We start from the raw sequence: 22,481 nt of genomic DNA on the forward strand, positions 1-22,481 counted from the left end.
CTTGGAGAGGAGAATAGACATAGCCAAGAAACTCAGAATACTTGGTTATGGTTAGGAGGGCACTCACTTTTCTAGGCTGCCCTATCTATCTTTCATGGTAGAATACATGGGAAAATCCCATCGGAGGAAAATTCCACTTAGGGTTAGGGTTAGGTCACCATGAACTCGGAGAGGAAAATGGACATTGCCAACAAACTCGGAATACTTGGGGACGGCTAGGAGGGCACTGACTTTTCTAGCCTGCCCTATCTATGTTTGCTGGTAAAATACATGGGAAAATCCAATTGGAGGAAAATTCCACTTAGGGTTAGGGTTAGGTCACCATAAACTCGGAGAGATAAATGGACATTGCCAACAAATTCAGAGTGCTTGGGTATGGTTAGGAGGGCACTGACATTTCTATCCAACCCTATATATGTTTCCTGGTAAAATACATGGGGAAATCCCATTGGAGGAAAATTCCAATAGGATTAGGGTTAGGTCACCATGACCTGGAAAGCAAAATGGACATTGTCAACAAATTCAGGATGTCTGGGTATGGTTTGCAGGGCAACCTGACATTTCCAGATTGCCCTTTCTATCTTTCCTGGTAAAATACATGGGAAAATCCCATTGGAGGAAAATTCCACTTAGGGTTAGGGTTAGGTCACCATAACCTGTTAGAGCAAAATGGACATTGCCAACAAATTCGGAGTGCTTGGGTATGGTTAGGAGGGCACTGACATTTCTATCCTGCCCTACATATGTTTCCTGCTATAATACATGGGAAAATCCCATTGGAGGAAAATTCCACTAGGGTTAGGGTAAGGTCACCATGAACTCATAGAGCAAAATGGACATTTCCAGCAAATTTGGAGTGCTTGGTTATGGTTAGGAGGGCACTGACCTTTCTATCCTGCCCTATCTGTTTCCTGGTATAATATATGGGAAAATCCCATTTGAGGAAAATTCCACTGAGGGTTAGGGTTAGATCACCATGACATGGAGAGGAGAATAGACATAGCAACAAACTCAGAATCTTGGTATGGTTAGGATGGCACTTACTTTTCTAGCCTGCCCTATCTATCTTTCATGGTAAAATGCATGGGAAAATCTCTTTGGAGGAAAATTCCACTTAGGGTTAGGGTTAGGTCACCATGACCTGTTAGAGCAAAATGGACATTGCCAACAAATTCGGAGTGCTTGGGTATGGTTAGGAGGGCACTGACATTTCTATCCTGCCCTACAAATGTTTCCTGCTATAATACATGGGAAAATCCCATTGGAGGAAAATTCCACTAGGGTTAGGGTAAGGTCACCATGAACTCATAGAGCAAAATGGACATTTCCAGCAAATTTGGAGTGCTTGGTTATGGTTAGGAGGGCACTGACCTTTCTATCCTGCCCTATCTGTTTCCTGGTATAATATATGGGAAAATCCCATTTGAGGAAAATTCCACTTAGGGTTAGGGTTACATCACCATGAACTTGGAGAGGAGAATAGACATAGCCAACAAACTCAGAATACTTGGGTATGGTTAGGAGGGCACTCACTTTTCTAGGCTGCCCTATCTATCTTTCATGGTAGGATACATGGGAAAATCCTATTGTAGGAAAATTCCACTTAGGGATAGGGCTATGTCACCATGAACTCGAAAAGCACAATGGACATTGCCAACAAATTCAGAGTGTTTGGGTATGGTTAGGAGGGCACTGACTTTTCTAGGCTGCCCTATCTATCTTTCATGGTAGAATACATGGGAAAATCCCATGGGAGGAAAATTCCACTAGGGTTAGGGTTAGGTCACCATGAACTCCGAGAGGAAAATTGACATTGCCAGCAAACTTGTATTGTAGCAGGAAAGATAGAAAGGGTAATCTGGAAATGTCTGGTTGCCCTGCGAACCATACCCAGACATCCCAAATTTGTTGGCAATGTCCATTTTCCTTTACAGGTTCATGGTGACCTAACCCTAATCCTTGTGGAATTTTCCTCCAATGGGATTTTACCATGTATTTTACCAGGAAACATATATAGGGCAGGATAGAAATGTCAGTGCCCTCCTAACCATACCCAAGCACTCTGAATTTGTTGGCGATGTCCATTTTTCTTTCCAGGTTCATGGTGACTGAACCCTAACCCTAGTAGAATTTTCCACCAATGGGATTTTCCTGTGTATTTTACCAGGAAACATATATAGGGCAGGATAGAAATATCAGTGCCCTCCTATCCATACCCAAGCACTCTGAATTTGTTGGCGATGTCCATTTTCCTCTCCGAGTTTATGGTGACCTAACCCTAACCCTAACTGGAATTTTCCTCTAATTGGATTTTCCCATGTATTTTACCAGGAAAAAAAGATAGATAGGGCAGGCGAGAAAGGTCAGTGCCCTCCTAGCCATCCCCAAGTATTCCAAGTTTGTTGGCAATGTCCATTTTCCTCTCTGAGTTCATTGTGACCTAACCCTAACCTTAAGTGGAATTTTCCTCCAATGGGATTTTCCCATGTATTCTACCGTGAACGATAGATAGGGTAGGATAGAAAGGTCAGTGCTCTCCTAACCATACCCAAGTATTCTGAATTTGTTGGCAATGTCCATTTTGTTCTATGAGTTCATGGTGACGTAACCCTAACCCTAGTGGAATTTTCCTCCAATGGGATTTTCCCATGTATTTTAGCAGGAAAGATAGAAAGGGCAATCGGGAAATGTCTGGTTGCCGTGCGAACCACACCCAGACATCCCAAATTTGTTGGCAATGTCCATTTTTCTTTCCAGGTTCATGGTGACCGAACCCTAACCCTAGTAGAATTTTCCACCAATGGGATTTTCCCATGCATTCTACCATGAAAGATATATAGGACAGGCTAGAAAAGTCAGTGCCCTCCTAACCATACCCAAGCAATCCGAATTTGTTGGCAATATCCATTTTCCTCTCCGAGTTCATGGTGACCTAACCCTAACCCTATGGAATTTTCCTCTAATGGGATTTTCCCATGTATTTTACCAGGAAAGATAGAAAGGGCAATCTGGAAATGTTAGGTTGCTCTGCGAACCATACCCATTGGAGGAAAATTCCACTAGGGTTAGGGTTAGGTCACCATGAACTCGGAGAGGAAAATGGGCATTGCCAACAAATTCGGAGTGCTTGGCTATGGTTAGGAGGGCACTGACCTTTCCATCCTGCCCTATCTGTTTCCTGGTATAATATATGGGAAAATCCCATTTGAGGAAAATTCCACTTAGGGTTAGGGTTACATCACCATGAACTTGGAAAGGAGAATAGAGATAGCCAACAAACTCAGAATACTTGGGTATGGTTAGGAGGCCACTTACCTTTCTGGCCTGCCCTATCTATCTTTCCTGGTAAAATGCATGGGAAAATCTCTTTGGAGGAAAATTCCACTTAGGGTTAGGGTTAGGTCACCATGAACTCATAGAACAAAATGGAGATTGCCTACAAATTCAGAATACTTGGGTATGGTTAAGAGAGCACTGACCTTTCTATCCTACCCTATCTATCGTTCACGGTAGAATAAATGAGAAAATCCCATTGGAGGAAAATTCCACTTAGGGTTAGGGTTAGGTCATCATGAACTCAGAGAGGAAAATGGACATTGCCAACACACTCGGAATACTTGGGGATGGCTAGGGGGGCACTGACTTTTCTAGCCTGCCCTATCTATGTTTGCTGGTAAAATACATGGGAAAATCCAATTGGAGGAAAATTCCACTTAGGGTTAGGGTTAGGTCACCATAAACTCGGAGAGATAAATGGACATTGCCAACAAATTCAGAGTGCTTGGGTATGGTTAGGAGGGCACTGACAATTCTATCCAACCCTATATATGTTTCCTGGTAAAATACATGGGGAAATCCCATTGGAGGAAAATTCCAATAGGATTAGGGTTAGGTCACCATGACCTGGAAAGCAAAATGGACATTGTCAACAAATTCAGGATGTCTGGGTATGGTTTGCAGGGCAACCTGACATTTCCAGATTGCCCTTTCTATCTTTCCTGGTAAAATACATGGGAAAATCCCATTGGAGGAAAATTCCACTTAGGGTTAGGGTTAGGTCACCATGACCTGTTAGAGCAAAATGGACATTGCCAACAAATTCGGAGTGCTTGGGTATGGTTAGGAGGGCACTGACATTTCTATCCTGCCCTACATATGTTTCCTGCTATAATACATGGGAAAATCCCATTGGAGGAAAATTCCACTAGGGTTAGGGTAAGGTCACCATGAACTCATAGAGCAAAATGGACATTGCCAGCAAATTTGGAGTGCTTGGTTATGGTTAGGAGGGCACTGACCTTTCTATCCTGCCCAATCTGTTTCCTGGTATAATATATGGGAAAATCTCATTTGAGGAAAATTCCACTTAGGGTTAGGGTTACATCACCATGAACTTGGAGAGGAGAATAGACATAGCCAACAAACTCAGAATACTTGGGTATGGTTAGGAGGGCACTTACTTTTCTAGGCTGCCCTATCTATCTTTCATGGTAGGATACATGGGAAAATCCTATTGGAGGAAAATTCCACTTAGGGATAGGGCTATGTCACCATGAACTCGAAAAGCACAATGGACATTGCCAACAAATTCAGAGTGTTTGGGTATGGTTAGGAGGGCACTGACTTTTCTAGGCTGCCCTATCTATCTTTCATGGTAGAATACATGGGAAAATCCCATGGGAGGAAAATTCCACTAGGGTTAGGGTTAGGTCACCATGAACTCCGAGAGGAAAATTGACATTGCCAGCAAACTTGTATTGTAGCAGGAAAGATAGAAAGGGTAATCTGGAAATGTCTGGTTGCCCTGCGAACCATACCCAGACATCCCAAATTTGTTGGCAATGTCCATTTTCCTTTACAGGTTCATGGTGACCTAACCCTAATCCTTGTGGAATTTTCCTCCAATGGGATTTTACCATGTATTTTACCAGGAAACATATATAGGGCAGGATAGAAATGTCAGTGCCCTCCTAACCATACCCAAGCACTCTGAATTTGTTGGCGATGTCCATTTTTCTTTCCAGGTTCATGGTGACTGAACCCTAACCCTAGTAGAATTTTCCACCAATGGGATTTTCCTGTGTATTTTACCAGGAAACATATATAGGGCAGGATAGAAATATCAGTGCCCTCCTATCCATACCCAAGCACTCTGAATTTGTTGGCGATGTCCATTTTCCTCTCCGAGTTTATGGTGACCTAACCCTAACCCTAACTGGAATTTTCCTCTAATTGGATTTTCCCATGTATTTTACCAGGAAACATAGATAGGGCAGGCGAGAAAGGTCAGTGCCCTCCTAGCCATCCCCAAGTATTCCAAGTTTGTTGGCAATGTCCATTTTCCTCTCTGAGTTCATTGTGACCTAACCCTAACCTTAAGTGGAATTTTCCTCCAATGGGATTTTCCCATGTATTCTACCGTGAACGATAGATAGGGTAGGATAGAAAGGTCAGTGCTCTCCTAACCATACCCAAGTATTCTGAATTTGTTGGCAATGTCCATTTTGTTCTATGAGTTCATGGTGACGTAACCCTAACCCTAGTGGAATTTTCCTCCAATGGGATTTTCCCATGTATTTTAGCAGGAAAGATAGAAAGGGCAATCGGGAAATGTCTGGTTGCCGTGCGAACCACACCCAGACATCCCAAATTTGTTGGCAATGTCCATTTTTCTTTCCAGGTTCATGGTGACCGAACCCTAACCCTAGTAGAATTTTCCACCAATGGGATTTTCCCATGCATTCTACCATGAAAGATATATAGGACAGGCTAGAAAAGTCAGTGCCCTCCTAACCATACCCAAGCAATCCGAATTTGTTGGCAATATCCATTTTCCTCTCCGAGTTCATGGTGACCTAACCCTAACCCTAGTGGAATTTTCCTCTAATGGGATTTTCCCATGTATTTTACCAGGAAAGATAGAAAGGGCAATCTGGAAATGTTAGGTTGCTCTGCGAACCATACCCATTGGAGGAAAATTCCACTAGGGTTAGGGTTAGGTCACCATGAACTCAAAGAACAAAATGGAGATTGCCAACAAATTCAGAATACTTGGGTATGGTTAGGAGAGCACTGACCTTTCTATCCTACCCTATCTATCGTTCACGGTAGAATACATGAGAAAATCCCATTGGAGGAAAATTCCACTTAGGGTTAGGGTTAGGTCATCATGAACTCAGAGAGGAAAATGGACATTGCCAACACACTCGGAATACTTGGGGATGGCTAGGGGGGCACTGACTTTTCTAGCCTGCCCTATCTATGTTTGCTGGTAAAATACATGGGAAAATCCAATTGGAGGAAAATTCCACTTAGGGTTAGGGTTAGGTCACCATAAACTCGGAGAGATAAATGGACATTGCCAACAAATTCAGAGTGCTTGGGTCTGGTTAGGAGGGCACTGACAATTCTACTCCAACCCTAATATATGTTTTCCTGGTAAATACCTGGGGAAATCCCATTGAGGAAAATTTTCCAACTAGGGATTAGGTAGGTCCATGACCTGGAAAGCAAAGCATGGACATTGTCAACAAATTCAGGATGTCTGGGTATGGTTTGCAGGGCAACCTGACATTTCCAGATTGCCCTTTCTATCTTTCCTGGTAAAATACATGGGAAAATCCCATTGGAGGAAAATTCCACTTAGGGTTAGGGTTAGGTCACCATAACCTGTTAGAGCAAAATGGACATTGCCAACAAATTCGGAGTGCTTGGGTATGGTTAGGAGGGCACTGACATTTCTATCCTGCCCTACATATGTTTCCTGCTATAATACATGGGAAAATCCCATTGGAGGAAAATTCCACTAGGGTTAGGGTAAGGTCACCATGAACTCATAGAGCAAAATGGACATTTCCAGCAAATTTGGAGTGCTTGGTTATGGTTAGGAGGGCACTGACCTTTCTATCCTGCCCTATCTGTTTCCTGGTATAATATATGGGAAAATCCCATTTGAGGAAAATTCCACTTAGGGTTAGGGTTACATCACCATGAACTTGGAGAGGAGAATAGACATAGCCAACAAACTCAGAATACTTGGGTATGGTTAGGAGGGCACTCACTTTTCTAGGCTGCCCTATCTATCTTTCATGGTAGGATACATGGGAAAATCCTATTGTAGGAAAATTCCACTTAGGGATAGGGCTATGTCACCATGAACTCGAAAAGCACAATGGACATTGCCAACAAATTCAGAGTGTTTGGGTATGGTTAGGAGGGCACTGACTTTTCTAGGCTGCCCTATCTATCTTTCATGGTAGAATACATGGGAAAATCCCATGGGAGGAAAATTCCACTAGGGTTAGGGTTAGGTCACCATGAACTCCGAGAGGAAAATTGACATTGCCAGCAAACTTGTATTGTAGCAGGAAAGATAGAAAGGGCAATCTGGAAATGTCTGGTTGCCCTGCGAACCATACCCAGACATCCCAAATTTGTTGGCAATGTCCATATTCCTTTACAGGTTCATGGTGACCTAACCCTAATCCTTGTGGAATTTTCCTCCAATGGGATTTTACCATGTATTTTACCAGGAAACATATATAGGGCAGGATAGAAACGTCAGTGCCCTCCTAACCATACCCAAGCACTCTGAATTTGTTGGCGATGTCCATTTTTCTTTCCAGGTTCATGGTGACTGAACCCTAACCCTTGTAGAATTTTCCACCAATGGGATTTTCCTATGTATTTTACCAGGAAACATATATAGGGCAGGATAGAAATATCAGTGCCCTCCTATCCATACCCAAGCACTCTGAATTTGTTGGCGACGTCCATTTTCCTCTCCGAGTTTATGGTGACCTAACCCTAACCCTAACTGGAATTTTCCTCTAATTGGATTTTCCCATGTATTTTACCAGGAAACATAGATAGGGCAGGCGAGAAAGGTCAGTGCCCTCCTAGCCATCCCCAAGTATTCCGAGTTTGTTGGCAATGTCCATTATCCTCTCCGAGTTCATGTTGACCTAACCCTAACCCTAGTGGAATTTTCCTCTAATGGGATTTTCCCATGTATTTTACCAGGAAAGATAGAAAGGGCAATCTGGAAATGTCAGGCTGCCCTGCGAACCATACCCATTGGAGGAAAATTTCACTAGGGTTAGGGTTAGATAACATGAACTCGGAGAGGAAAATGGACATTGCCAACAAATTCGGAGTGCTTGGGTATGGTTAGGAGGGCACTGACCTTTCTATCCTGCCCTATCTTTTTCCTGGTATAATATATGGGAAAATCCCAATTGAGGAAAATTCCACTTAGGGTTAGGGTTAGATCATCATGAACTTGGAGAGGAGAATAGACATAGCCAAGAAACTCAGAATACTTGGTTATGGTTAGGAGGGCACTTACTTTTCTAGGCTGCCCTATCTATCTTTCATGGTAGAATACATGGGAAAATCCCATCGGAGGAAAATTCCACTTAGGGTTAGGGTTAGGTCACCATGAACTCGGAGAGGAAAATGGACATTGCCAACAAACTCGGAATACTTGGGGACGGCTAGGAGGGCACTGACTTTTCTAGCCTGCCCTATCTATGTTTGCTGGTAAAATACATGGGAAAATCCAATTGGAGGAAAATTCCACTTAGGGTTAGGGTTAGGTCACCATAAACTCGGAGAGATAAATGGACATTGCCAACAAATTCGGAGTGCTTGGGTATGGTTAGGAGGGCACTGACATTTCTATCCAACCCTATATATGTTTCCTGGTAAAATACATGGGGAAATCCCATTGGAGGAAAATTCCAATAGAATTAGGGTTAGGTCACCATGACCTGGAAAGCAAAATGGACATTGTCAACAAATTCGGGATGTATGGGTATGGTTTGAAGGGCAACCTGACATTTCCAGATTGCCCTTTCTATCTTTCCTGGTAAAATACATGGGAAAATCCCATTGGAGGAAAATTCCACTTAGGGTTAGGGTTAGGTCACCATGAACCTGTTAGAGCAAAATGGACATTGCCAACAAATTCGGAGTGCTTGGGTATGGTTAGGAGGGCACTGACATTTCTATCCTGCCCTACATATGTTTCCTGCTATAATACATGGGAAAATCCCATTGGAGGAAAATTCCACTAGGGTTAGGGTAAGGTCACCATGAACTCATAGAGCAAAATGGACATTGCCAGCAAATTTGGAGTGCTTGGTTATGGTTAGGAGGGCACTGACCTTTCTATCCTGCCCAATCTGTTTCCTGGTATAATATATGGGAAAATCCCATTTGAGGAAAATTCCACTTAGGGTTAGGGTTACATCACCATGAACTTGGAGAGGAGAATAGACATAGCCAACAAACTCAGAATACTTGAGTATGGTTAGGAGGGCACTTACTTTTCTAGGCTGCCCTATCTATCTTTCATGGTAGGATACATGGGAAAATCCTATTGGAGGAAAATTCCACTTAGGGATAGGGCTATGTCACCATGAACTCGAAAAGCACAATGGACATTGCCAACAAATTCAGAGTGTTTGGGTATGGTTAGGAGGGCACTGACTTTTCTAGGCTGCCCTATCTATCTTTCATGGTAGAATACATGGGAAAATCCCATGGGAGGAAAATTCCACTAGGGTTAGGGTTAGGTCACCATGAACTCCGAGAGGAAAATTGACATTGCCAGCAAACTTGTATTGTAGCAGGAAAGATAGAAAGGGCAATCTGGAAATGTCTGGTTGCCCTGCGAACCATACCCAGACATCCCAAATTTGTTGGAAATGTCCATTTTCCTTTACAGGTTCATGGTGACCTAACCCTAATCCTTGTGGAATTTTCCTCCAATGGGATTTTACCATGTATTTTACCAGGAAACATATATAGGGCAGGATAGAAATGTCAGTGCCCTCCTATCCATACCCAAGCACTCTGAATTTGTTGGCGATGTCCATTTTTCTTTCCAGGTTCATGGTGACCGAACCCTAACCCTAGTAGAATTTTCCACCAATGGGATTTTCCCATGTATTTTACCAGGAAAGATAGAAAGGGCAATCTGGAAATGTTAGGTTGCTCTGCGAACCATACCCATTGGAGGAAAATTCCACTAGGGTTAGGGTTAGGTCACCATGAACTCGGAGAGGAAAATGGGCATTGCCAACAAATTCGGAGTTCTTGGGTATGGTTAGGAGAGCACTGACCTTTCCATCCTGCCCTGTCTGTTTCCTGGTATAATATATGGGAAAATCCCATTTGAGGAAAATTCCACTTAGGGTTAGGTTTACATCACCATGACCTTGGAAAGGAGAATAGAGATAGCCAACAAACTCAGAATACTTGGGTATGGTTAGGAGGGCACTGACTTTTCTAGCCTGCCCTATCTATCTTTCATGGTAAAATGCATGGGAAAATCTCTTTGGAGGAAAATTCCATTTAGGGTTAGGGTTAGGTCACCATGAACTCAAAGAACAAAATGGAGATTGCCAACAAATTCAGAATACTTGGGTATGGTTAGGAGAGCACTGACCTTTCTATCCTACCCTATCTATCGTTCACAGTAGAATACATGAGAAAATCCCATTGGAGGAAAATTCCACTTAGGGTTAGGGTTAGGTCACAATGAACTCAGAGAGGAAAATGGACATTGCCAACATACTCGGAATACTTGGGGATGGCTAGGAGGGCACTGACTTTTCTAGCCTGCCCTATCTATGTTTGCTGGTAAAATACATGGGAAAATCCAATTGGAGGAAAATTCCACTTAGGGTTAGGGTTAGGTCACCATAAACTCGGAGAGATAAATGGACATTGCCAACAAATTCAGAGTGCTTGGGTATGGTTAGGAGGGCACTGACATTTCTATCCAACCCTATATATGTTTCCTGGTAAAATACATGGGGAAATCCCATTGGAGGAAAATTCCAATAGGATTAGGGTTAGGTCACCATGACCTGGAAAGCAAAATGGACATTGTCAACAAATTCAGGATGTCTGGGTATGGTTTGCAGGGCAACCTGACATTTCCAGATTGCCCTTTCTATCTTTCCTGGTAAAATACATGGGAAAATCCCATTGGAGGAAAATTCCACTTAGGGTTAGGGTTAGGTCACAATGAACTCAGAGAGGAAAATGGACATTGCCAACACACTCGGAATACTTGGGAATGGCTAGGAGGGCACTGACCTTTCTCGCCTGCCCTATCTATGTTTCCTGGAAAAATACATGGGAAAATCCAATTAGAGGAAAATTCCACTTAGGGTTAGGGTTAGGTCACCATAAACTCGGAGAGGAAAATGGACATTGCCAACAAATTCAGAGTGCTTGGGTATGGATAGGACGGCACTAACATTTCTTACCTGCCCTATATATGATTCCTGGTAAAATACATGGGGAAATCCCATTGGAGGAAAATTGCACTAGGATTAGGGTTAGGTCACCATGACCTGGAAAGGAAAATGGACATTGCCAACAAATTCGGCATGTCTGGGTATGGTTCGCAGGGCAACCTGACATTTCCAGATTGCCCTTTCTACCTTTCCTGCTAAAATACATGGGAAAATCCCATTGGAGGAAAATTCCACTAGGGTTAGGATTAGGTCACCATGACCTCATAGAGCAAAATGGACATTGCCAGCAAATTTGGAGTTCTTGGGTATGGTTAGGAGGGCACTGACCTTTTTATCCTGCCCTATCTGTTTCCTGGTATAATATATGGGAAAATCCCATTTGAGGGAAAATTCAACTTAGGGTTAGGGTTACATCACCATGAACCTGGAGAGGAGAATAGACATAGCCAACAAACTCAGAATACTTGGGTATGGTTAGGAGGGCACGTACTTTTCTAGGCTGCCCTATCTATCTTTCATGGTAGGATACATGGGAAAATCCCATTGGAGGAAAATTCCACTTAGGGTTAGGGCTATATCACCATGAACTCGAAGAGCAAAATGGACATTGCCAACAAATTCAGAGTGCTTGGGTAAGCTTAGGATGGCACTGACTTTTCTAGCCTGCCCTATCTATCTTTCATGGTAAAATGCATGGGAAAATCCCATTGGAGGAAAATTCCACTTAGATTTAGGGTTAGGTCACCATGAACTCAGAGAGGAAAATGGACATTGCCAACAAACTCGGAATACTTGGGGATGGCTAGGAGGGCACTGACTTTTCTAGCCTGCCCTATATATGTTTTCTGTTAAAATACATGGGGAAATCCCATTGGAGGAAAATTCAACTAGGATTAGGGTTAGGTCACCATGACCTGGAACGCAAAATGGACAGTGCCAACAAATTCGGGATGTCTGGGTATGGTTCGCAGGGCAACCTGACATTTCCAGATTGCACTTTCCATCTTTCCTGGTAAAATACATGGGAAAATCCCATTGGAGGAAAATTCCACTAGGGTTAGGGTTAGGTCACTATAAACTCATAGAGCCAAATGAACATTGCCAAAAAATTCGGAGTGCTTGGGTATGGTTAGGAGGGCACTGACATTTCTATCCTGCCCTATATATGTTTCCTGCTATAATACATGGGAAAATCCATTTGGAGGAAAATTCCACTAGGGTTAGGGTTAGGTCACCATGAACTCATAGAGCAAAATGGACATTGCCAGCAAATTTGGACTGCTTGGTTATGGTTAGGAGGGCACTGACCTTTCTATCCTGCCCTATATATGTTTCCTGCTATAATACATGGGAAAATCCCATTGGAGGAATATTCCACTTAGAGTTAGGGTTAGGTCACCATAAACTCGGAGAGATAAATGGACATTGCCAACAAATTCAGAGTGCTTGGGTATGGTTAGGAGGCACTGACATTTCTATCCAACCCTATATATGTTTCCTGGTAAAATACATGGGGAAATCCCATTGGAGGAAAATTCCACTTAGGGTTAGGGTTGGGTCACCATGAACCCGGAAAGAAAAATGGACATCGCCAAGAAATTCAGAGTTCTTGGGTATGGTTAGGAGGGCACTGACTTTTCTATCTTGCCCTATCTATCTTTCATGGTAAAATACATGGGAAAATCCCATTGGAGGAAAATTCCACTTAGAGTTAGGGTTAGGTCACCATGAACTCGGAGAGGAAAATGGACATTGCCAACAAACTCGGAATACTTGGGGATGGCTAGGAGGGCACTGACTTTTCTAGCCTGCCCTATCTATGTTTCCTGGTAAAATACATGGGAAAATCCCATTAGAGGAAAATTCCACTTAGGGTTAGGTCACCATCACCTGTAAAGCAAAATGGAAATTGCCAACAAATTTGGCATGTCTGGGTATGGTTCGCAGGGCACTGACATTTCTAAACTGCCCTATATATGTTTCCTGGTAAAATACATGGGAAAATCCCATTGGAGGAAAATTTTCCTCCAATGGGATTTTCCCATGTATTTTACCAGGAAAGATAGAAAGGGCAATCTGGAAATGTCTGTTTGCCCTGCGAACCATACCCAGACATCCCAAATTTGTTGGCAATTTCCATTTTGCTTTACAGGTCATGGTGACCTAACCCTAATCCTAGTGGAATTTTCCTCCAATGGGATTTTACCATGTATTTTACCAGGAAACATATATAGGGCAGGATAGAAACGTCAGTGCCCTCCTAACCATACCCAAGTATTCCGAGTTTGTTAGCAATGTCCGTTTTACTCTCCGAGTTAATGGTGACCTAACCCTAAACCTAGTGGAATTTTCCTCCAATGGGATTTTCCCATATATTATACCAGGAAACAGATAGGGCAGGATAGAAAGGTCAGTGCCCTCCTAACCATACCCAAGCACTCCAAATTTGCTGGCAATATCCATTTTGCTCTGTGAGTTCATGGTGACCTAACCCTAACCCTAGTGGAATTTTCCTCTAATGGGATTTTCCCATGTATTTTACCAGGAAAGATAGAAAGGGCATTCTGGAAATGTCACGTTGCCCTGCGAACCATACCCAGACATGCCGAATTTGTTGGCAATGTCCATTTTCCTTTCCAGGTCATGGTGACCTAACCCTAATCCTAGTGCAATTTTCCTCCAATGGGATTTCCCCATGTATTTTACCAGGAAACATATATAGGGCAGGTTAGAAATGTCAGTGCCCTCCTAACCATACCCATGCACTCCGAATTTGTTGGCAATGTCCATTTTCCTCTCTGAGTTCATTGTGACCTAACCCTAACCCTAGTGGAATTTTCCTCCAAAGAGATTTTCCCATGCATTTTACCATGAAAGATAGATAGGGCAGGCTAGAAAAGTCAGTGCCCTCCTAACCATACCCAAGCACTCTGAATTTGTTGGCAATGTCCATTGTGCTCTTCGAGTTCATGGTGACATAGCCCTAACCCTAAGTGGAATTTTCCTCCAATGGGATTTTCCCATGTATCATACCATGAAAGATAGATAGGGCAGCCTAGAAAAGTAAGTGCCCTCCTAACCATACCCCAGTATTCTGAGTTTTTTGCCTATGTCTATTCTCCTCTCCAGGTTCATGGAGATGGAACCCTAACCCTAAGTGGAATTTTCCTCAAATGGGATTTTCCCACATATTATACCAGGAAACCGATAGGGCAGGATAGAAAGGTCAGTGCCCTCCTAACCATACCCAAGCACTCCAAATTTGCTGGCAATGTCAATTTTGCTCTATGAGTTCATGGTGACCTAACCTTAACCCTAGTGGAATTTTCCTCCAATGGGATTTTCCCATGTATTTTAGCAGGAAAGATAGAAAGGGCAATCTGGAAATGTCTGGTTGCCCTGCGAACCATACCCAGACATCCCAAATTTGTTGGCAATGTCCATTTTCCTTCCAGGTCATGGTGACCTAACCCTAATCTAGTGCAATTTTCCTCCAATGGATTTCACCAGTATTTTACCAGGAAACATATATAGGGGCAGGTTAGAAATGTCAGTGCCCTCCTACCCATACCCAAGCACTCCGAAATTTTTTGGCAATGTCCATTTTCCTTTCCAGGTCATGGTGACCTAACCCTAATCCTAGTGCAATTTTCCTCCAATGGGATTTCCCCATGTATTTTACCAGGAAACATATATAGGGCAGGTTAGAAATGTCAGTGCCCTCCTAACCATACCCAAGCACTCCGAATTTGTTGGCAATGTCCATTTTCCTCTCCGAGTTCATGGTGACCTAACCCTAACCCTAAGTGGAATTTTCCTCTAATGGGATTTTCCCATGAATTTTACCAGGAAACATAGATAGGGCAGGCTAGAAAGGTCAGTGCCCTCCTAGCCATCCCCAAGTATTCCGAGTTTTTTAGCAATGTCCATTTTACTCTCCGAGTTAATGGTGACCTAACCCTAAACCTAGTGGAATTTTCCTCCAATGGGATTTTCCCATATATTATACCAGGAAACAGATAGGGCAGGATAGAAAGGTCAGTGCCCTCCTAACCATACCCAAGCACTCCAAATTTGCTGGCAATATCCATTTTGCTCTGTGAGTTCATGGTGACCTAACCCTAACCCTAGTGGAATTTTCCTCTAATGGGATTTTCCCATGTATTTTACCAGGAAAGATAGAAAGGGCATTCTGGAAATGTCACGTTGCCCTGCGAACCATACCCAGACATGCCGAATTTGTTGGCAATGTCCATTTTCCTTTCCAGGTCATGGTGACCTAACCCTAATCCTAGTGCAATTTTCCTCCAATGGGATTTCCCCATGTATTTTACCAGGAAACATATATAGGGCAGGTTAGAAATGTCAGTGCCCTCCTAACCATACCCAAGCACTCCGAATTTGTTGGCAATGTCCATTTTCCTCTCCGAGTTCATGGTGACCTAACCCTAACCCTAGTGGAATTTTCGTCCAATGGGATTTTCCAATGTATTCTACCATGAAAGATAGATAGGGTAGGATAGAAAGGTCAGTGCTCTCCTAACCATACCCAAGCACTCTGAATTTGTTGGCAATGTCCATTTTCCTCTCCGAGTTGATGGTGACCTAACCCTAACTCTAAGTGGAATTTTCCTTCAATGAGATTTTCCCATGTATTTTACCAGGAAACATATATAGGGAAGGCTAGAAAAGTCAGTGCCCTCCTAGCCATCCCCAAGTATTCTGAGTTTGTTGGCAATGTCCATTTTCCTCTCCGAGTTCATGGTCACCTAACCCTAACCTTAGTGGAATTTTCCTCCAATGGGATTTTCCCATGTATTCTACCATGAAAGAAAGATAGAGTAAGATAGAATGGTCAGTGCCCTCCTAACCATACCCAAGTATTCTAAATTTGTTGGCAATTTTCATTTTGTTCTATGAGTTCATGGTGACCTAATCCTAACCCTAGTGGAATTTTCCTCCAATGGGATTTTCCCATGTGTTTTATCAGGAAAGATAGAAAGGGCAACCTGGAAATTTCAGGTTGCCCTCTGAACCATACCCAAACATCCCGAATTTGTTGGCGATGTCCATTTTCCTTTCCGGGTTCATGGTGACCTAACCCTAACCCTAGTGGAATTTTCCTCCAATGGAAATGCTATATTACACGTTTAGCATTTTAGCTGGATTTATTCCTTGTACATTTGTAAACACGCATGCGTGTAGAAACAGACACATGTATGATCTCATACATTCCAGTTTCCAAGAAATGGCCATTTTTACAGACAATGGACATTTCTGACAACTTGTAAATGACCAAGGAGTGCTACGTTAGAAAGGCTTTAATTATTTTGGCATTAAAAAGCTAGGAAAGCAAAATAAATATATTTGAGGCAGACAGAATTTCTGTGGCTCTAATTGCTGGAGCACTGAGAGACCTTTCAAATAATAAGTCCTTAAATAATGAATTGATATGGAAGAGAATAATGATGCCCAGGTGTGAAACCTTAACCTGAGAGCTGAGCCGCATGCTCAATGACATAATTGCCTCTATTACCATATTCTAGTTGAACACAAGGTTTTGAGTATAGAAATTGGATTGAAATGAAAAAAAGGGGGGAAAAAAGGAAATATTCAAATATAGAAGTGATTGTTAAAGCCAGCATATAGAACAAAATCCAGATAACTTGCCTGCTCATAAAACATTGAAAGTAATTTTAGCAATGATGTGAAAATTTAAATAGTGCCTTCCCCTGCTTTCTCACAAAAGCAAGGATGGCGATATTCAGAAATGGAGTTGGAATTAGATCTTTATTACAGTGTTCTTAAAACAGATGGATGTCTTCTGAAGGTATTTTAGCATTGAATGAGAAAAGCCAAGGAAACACTGTACCCAGCTGTCTTCAAATATGAACCACTGAAAGAGCTACAATGAGGAAAATATTCTGCCCACTCAGAGGCTACACCCACCAGTTTAGCTTTTGAGCTAGTATGAGATAATCTGAGGCAAAGGAAACGTCTTCATTATGGTAAAATGGAGAGGCAGTGGAAGAAAACCTAGAACCCTTAACAAGCTTTCAGAGATATCTTTGAAGCCTAATGCAGGTTGGAAACCTTGACATAGTGGATGGGTTTGTGGGTTGAGAAGCATACAATAACCAAAAGATTAGTAGGTTTTTGTTCCTAAGAAATCGCCTTAGGCAATTTCTCTTCTTTTGTCCTAGACAGAGTGGTTGTTGCTTTTAAGGTGTCCATGAGTCCTTCTTCAGAAAACACAGTCCTCTGTTTGAAAGCCTATTCAGACTAAAAGTGATTAAAGAACTATGATCAAGGAGAAGAGATGCCTTGGTATTGTCATTTGAGAAGGGAAGTTGCTAGGAGGACAGATCAGACAGATTCAGCCTATAGAAGTAATTTGATGTCTTATAGCATGGACATACGTTTGTAGCAACTGCTCATTATTACTGTAAAACACAAAAAATTCTGATTAACTTGTGAGGGTGTACACTGAAGTCTATTAAAGTTTGTGAACTGCAGAGTAATCTGATGGTACAGAAACAGCATTAACAAGGTTTAGTTTTAAAAAATTAGTGTCAAGCTTGGCAAACTGAGCTTGTTGGATTAGTTATGTGTAAAATATCCATATGCCATGTCAACATACAGACAGCACTGTTAAAAGTATTGACACAGCTTGTGTTTGCACACAGGAATTATGCACATGCTAAATGGAATATTCTTGGCTTGGATTTTGGTAGATTCTTTGCATGATTGATCTTGATTTATGAAGTGTGTATGTGGTGAATGAATGGTAATTTCAGCTTCATTGGTTTATAGAAATGAAAAATGTAATGGTGCCTTATAATTGGTTATTTCATATTGGCTGATACAAGGAACATGCAGCAACTTCATTCAGCTTCAAATGTTCTAATGCTTGCATTTTGTTTATAATGTCATCCTTTATTCTCCTTCCTTCAATTTAGAAACACACTATCATGATTATAGTCTTTTAGAAAGCCCTTTCCATCTGGGTTTACTTTTGCAGCATCATGGCAATTGAACTGGGACAAATGGTAGCCTTTGTTTACCATGATTTTTCCGATGAGAGAGAGAGAGAGAGAGAGAGAGAGAGAGAGAGAGAGAGAGAGAGAGAGAGAGAGAGAGAGAGAGAGAGAGAGAGAGAGAGAGAGAGAGAGAGGGAGGGGCTGATATTTCTTTGCAATCTCTAGAGTTGTAAAAATATGGGCATCTCCATGATTATATTATCTGAATATCTAAATAGATCTGAAAATAAAGTAATAGTTTTAATATTCTTTTCACTACTTGTGCCTTCCAGTCAATCTTGATTTCTGGCAACTCCATGGATAATTTCCTGCAGTTTTCTTGGCAGCATTATTTAAAATGGTTTGCCATTACCTCTTTCCTAGGGCTGAGAAAATTGATTGACTTAGAGTCATCCAGCTGGCTTAATGCTTGAAGCAGGACTAAAATGCATAATCTCCTGATTTCTAGCATGGCACCTTTAAACAGTACACCAAATTAGCTTTCTTAGCATTGATTATGTTAGCAGTAGTCTGGCCTGGCTTTAATGTATATTATGAAGTTAATCATTTAGAGAAGCTTTCATTGTGTAGTTTTTATTGATAGAAGCTACCCTTGGTTCAAAAATGTGGCTCCCTTAAGAAAGTCCCAGTTGGATCTCCCCAGCTTCTTTGTATCCACTTAACCAAGCCTGTTGCTGAGACTTCAACCAAGGGAGCAAGTTCTATCCTGGCCTTGAACCCTGTTGTCAGCAGAAAAGCAAATGATAAAACACATGTCATGATGTCATCAAACTCCATCATTTTCATACTGATGTTACAAGCTTGCAAATATATAAGGGACCAGGTTTGTCATCACTCACTTCATTAAGTTGTCAGCTATCCCAGCTTTTTACAGATGATTAAATAAGAAAAATATCAAAGCTCCAATTGTGAAAAAAAAACAATAACTTTACTATTGCATTAGAGAAACAATAACCATATATTGTTCACATTGTAAACAATCTCCTTAAAAATCCAGTGCATTTCAAATACATACAGTACTATGGATCTAAACCAGGGGTCTCCAAACTTGGCAACATTAAGACTTGGAGACTTCAACTCCCAGAATTCCCCAGACAGCATATAATGTTAACTGATAGCACTCAGATGAACACTAATGTGTTCATCTTACAGTCATGTTTACCCTGAAGCAAATTTTACTGGGTCCAGTTGAATGCTTTATATAAATAAGCAGACTTAGATGTAACTTTAGTAGAAAAAAAGCATATGTTGGTGGATCTGTCCTTTTGTCATTTTGGTTTCATTCTCTAGTCCTCAGAATAGATAGAATAATGCCTCTGTAAATATTAAAAAATTATTATCATTTAAATTTTAAAACATGGCCACCAGCTTAATAAAACTTTAAAACTGCAAATTCAAGTTTCTGAATCTATAAATATTTTATACATATTTTTGCTTGCACTTTGAAATTAGTACTTAAATATATTTCTCCCCTTATTAATATCAGAAAATGCTAATGCTATTAATTGAATTGTTCTGAACTTCCTCTTTTTAGTACTGTTGTGTATAGCTTGGTTGCATTTGTTGATCCTAAATGTCCTTCTGATCTTGTCCCATGATTGAAAATCAAGCACAGAAGAGCAAAGGATGTGGAGGACCACAAGGGACTATTTGCGATGTGGTTTTGTACTGAAGTATTGAAATCTTGACTCTCATCATTCTGGCTAAATGCATTTTGGCATCTCATTACCAATACTCATTAAGGAATTTATAAAGAGTGTAGCTCTTTGAAACTATAATAGTTAAATAAATAGGTTAGATGATGACTGGAGTCGCTTTTGCAGTAGAATATGCATGGGGAGAGAGAGAGAGAGAGAGAGAGAGAGAGAGAGAGAGAGAGAGAGAATAAGGCAATTTACAGTAATATTTCTGGAGAGTGTACTTAGGTTAAAAATATTTATTAAGAAATTACATTTAGATAGAACTCCAAAATATCTGTTTTAGTTGCATTCTAAATAAAATAATAAAGTTTTATGCCATGTGATTTGATGTACCACATTTAGCTGGACCATATGGTATCTTCTCCATTACCAAATGAAAGAAAGTTTGCAAGAACAAGAAGCAAGATCAGAATACCCCAGAATTTATAAACTTAATCAATTAGAGGCATGCTAAGCAATGTCAAAGAGAGAATGTAAAGAACCCTAGGACAGGAGTCACTACCCAATCTTTGACTAGAAACTTTGAATCAATAGGATGAGAGAATGCAACGAATAATGCATGCAGAAATAGTTCTATTTTGATTCCAATAGAACAGGGGTGTCAAACTGCCGGCCTGTGGGCAGGATGTGTCATGGCGAAACCATGCCCACCCCATTGCCGGCAATGGAAAAAAAGTCACGATATGTCGTGACACGTCACGTGACATTGCGAGTTTGACACCTCTGCAATAGAAGATATTATATGTAGTTGAGGGTTGAATTGTGGAGTTCTTGGTACTCTCTGAGCTTGGTTGTTTTCCTGAAAATTTTTCATTGCCCCACTAAGTAATATCATCAGTACATTACCTAGTTAAGTAATGAAACATCTGCAAGCAAACACTCAGGCTCAGCACCAAGGACTCCACTTCTCGTTTGTTTATGTCTGGAGTTATAGCTTCTATCATTTCTTCTGAGTTGCTGGAACTGATATTGAGGAAGTAGCTTGGTGATGTTACCTGCCATCATTTCTTTTGTCAATGAAGTGCTCCTCAGTTTGATAAGTCCCTTGCAATGAACATCTTATGTAGTTGTATATTATGTATACATTAATGTGCTTTGCCTTCTGTGATTGGGAAAAGAGAATGCAATTCATGTTGTTTTCCTGTCTGTGTTGGCTATGGTTTCCCAGTTTCAAAATCTATCAGCAGCTAGTATAGCCTGGTCATTAAAGGAGACAGCAAGTACTGGTTGTGTCTAATCCAACTAAAGCTCCCTAAAATGACTACTGGTAGGCTTTCAGTCTTCTCTGTCCTTGGCCTGGCTTGCAACCATGCAAGTTACTAGTAGGGAATGATTGACTGCAGGTTATTTCGGTTGCAAAATGAAACTCCTTCCTATGCTTTCAATTGATGTCTGAGTTTTCTTTGCAAGCACTTTAACTTTTCTGCATGATATTGTGGCCACTGCTGCAATATCTAACTTTATTATGGTTGTAAAGGAAATCAAGAGAGGAAATCTCCACATTAACCTAACTACATCCATCGCTCCTAATGGCCAATCAAATATAGAAGAAGCAGCTGGACAGTACTTGTAGAAGTGGGTTTGTCAACAAATACATCCTTTGCATTACCTGATTGGACATTTCCCTCAGACAGTCTTTTAAATTTTCATAAATTAAATATACAATATAGATTTATCAAAATGCAAAGAAGTAACAGTTAACTTGGCTTATTCAGATTTTAGTAATTCTGTATAAAAGTAGTCAAACAGGAAATTTACGTGGAGACAAAATGTCTCATGATTTTAAAAATAGCATGGATAAATACACAAAAGCATTGGTATTGTGCAATGTATAGAAACATTGTCTATAAATATGATCAGTCATATTTTGATCCAAGATATTAATACAATCTTATGCATGAATAATTTCCCAGACATTATCCTGAAGTTCATGTATAAGTATGTTGAAATTACAGCAAGTTGGTCTAGTGCCACCCACTATCAAATTCTGGTGTTTGCACAGGGTTTCTCACACTTTGATCAGTTTGTTCTTGGATTATGCTGGCTCAGAAATTCTTTGCTTTAGGGGCCACACCCGTGTGTTAATTCTGATAGACATAAGTCATCACATCCAGTGGGCTGCTACTATAAGTTATGAAGGGTTAAAATGCTGGGACTGTCTACAGTAAAATATATTCTAGAATGAAAAAAATGGAATTATATATGAATATAGTCATGTGAGGGGCAATATATATATAGTTGCACCAATAAAGAAATACATACAGTATGACAGTAAAATTGTCTTATGTGAGCAAGCATTACATAAAAATATAAAATGATGCAAGTAAGGCATGGGAAACTCTTGAAAGTCAAAATCATTTTTGAATTGCAGAGTTTGGCTTAGAAAACCATATTACAATATTTTATTTGTGGAATATGTGGGCAGCTCATTGCCCAAATGAAAAGGTTTTTTTTTTAATGTGCACATT

Source organism: Crotalus tigris, unplaced genomic scaffold (genome assembly GCF_016545835.1).
Source record: "Crotalus tigris isolate CLP2741 ecotype Arizona unplaced genomic scaffold, ASM1654583v1 scf7180000017585.4430047, whole genome shotgun sequence".
NCBI lineage: Eukaryota > Metazoa > Chordata > Lepidosauria > Squamata > Viperidae > Crotalus > Crotalus tigris.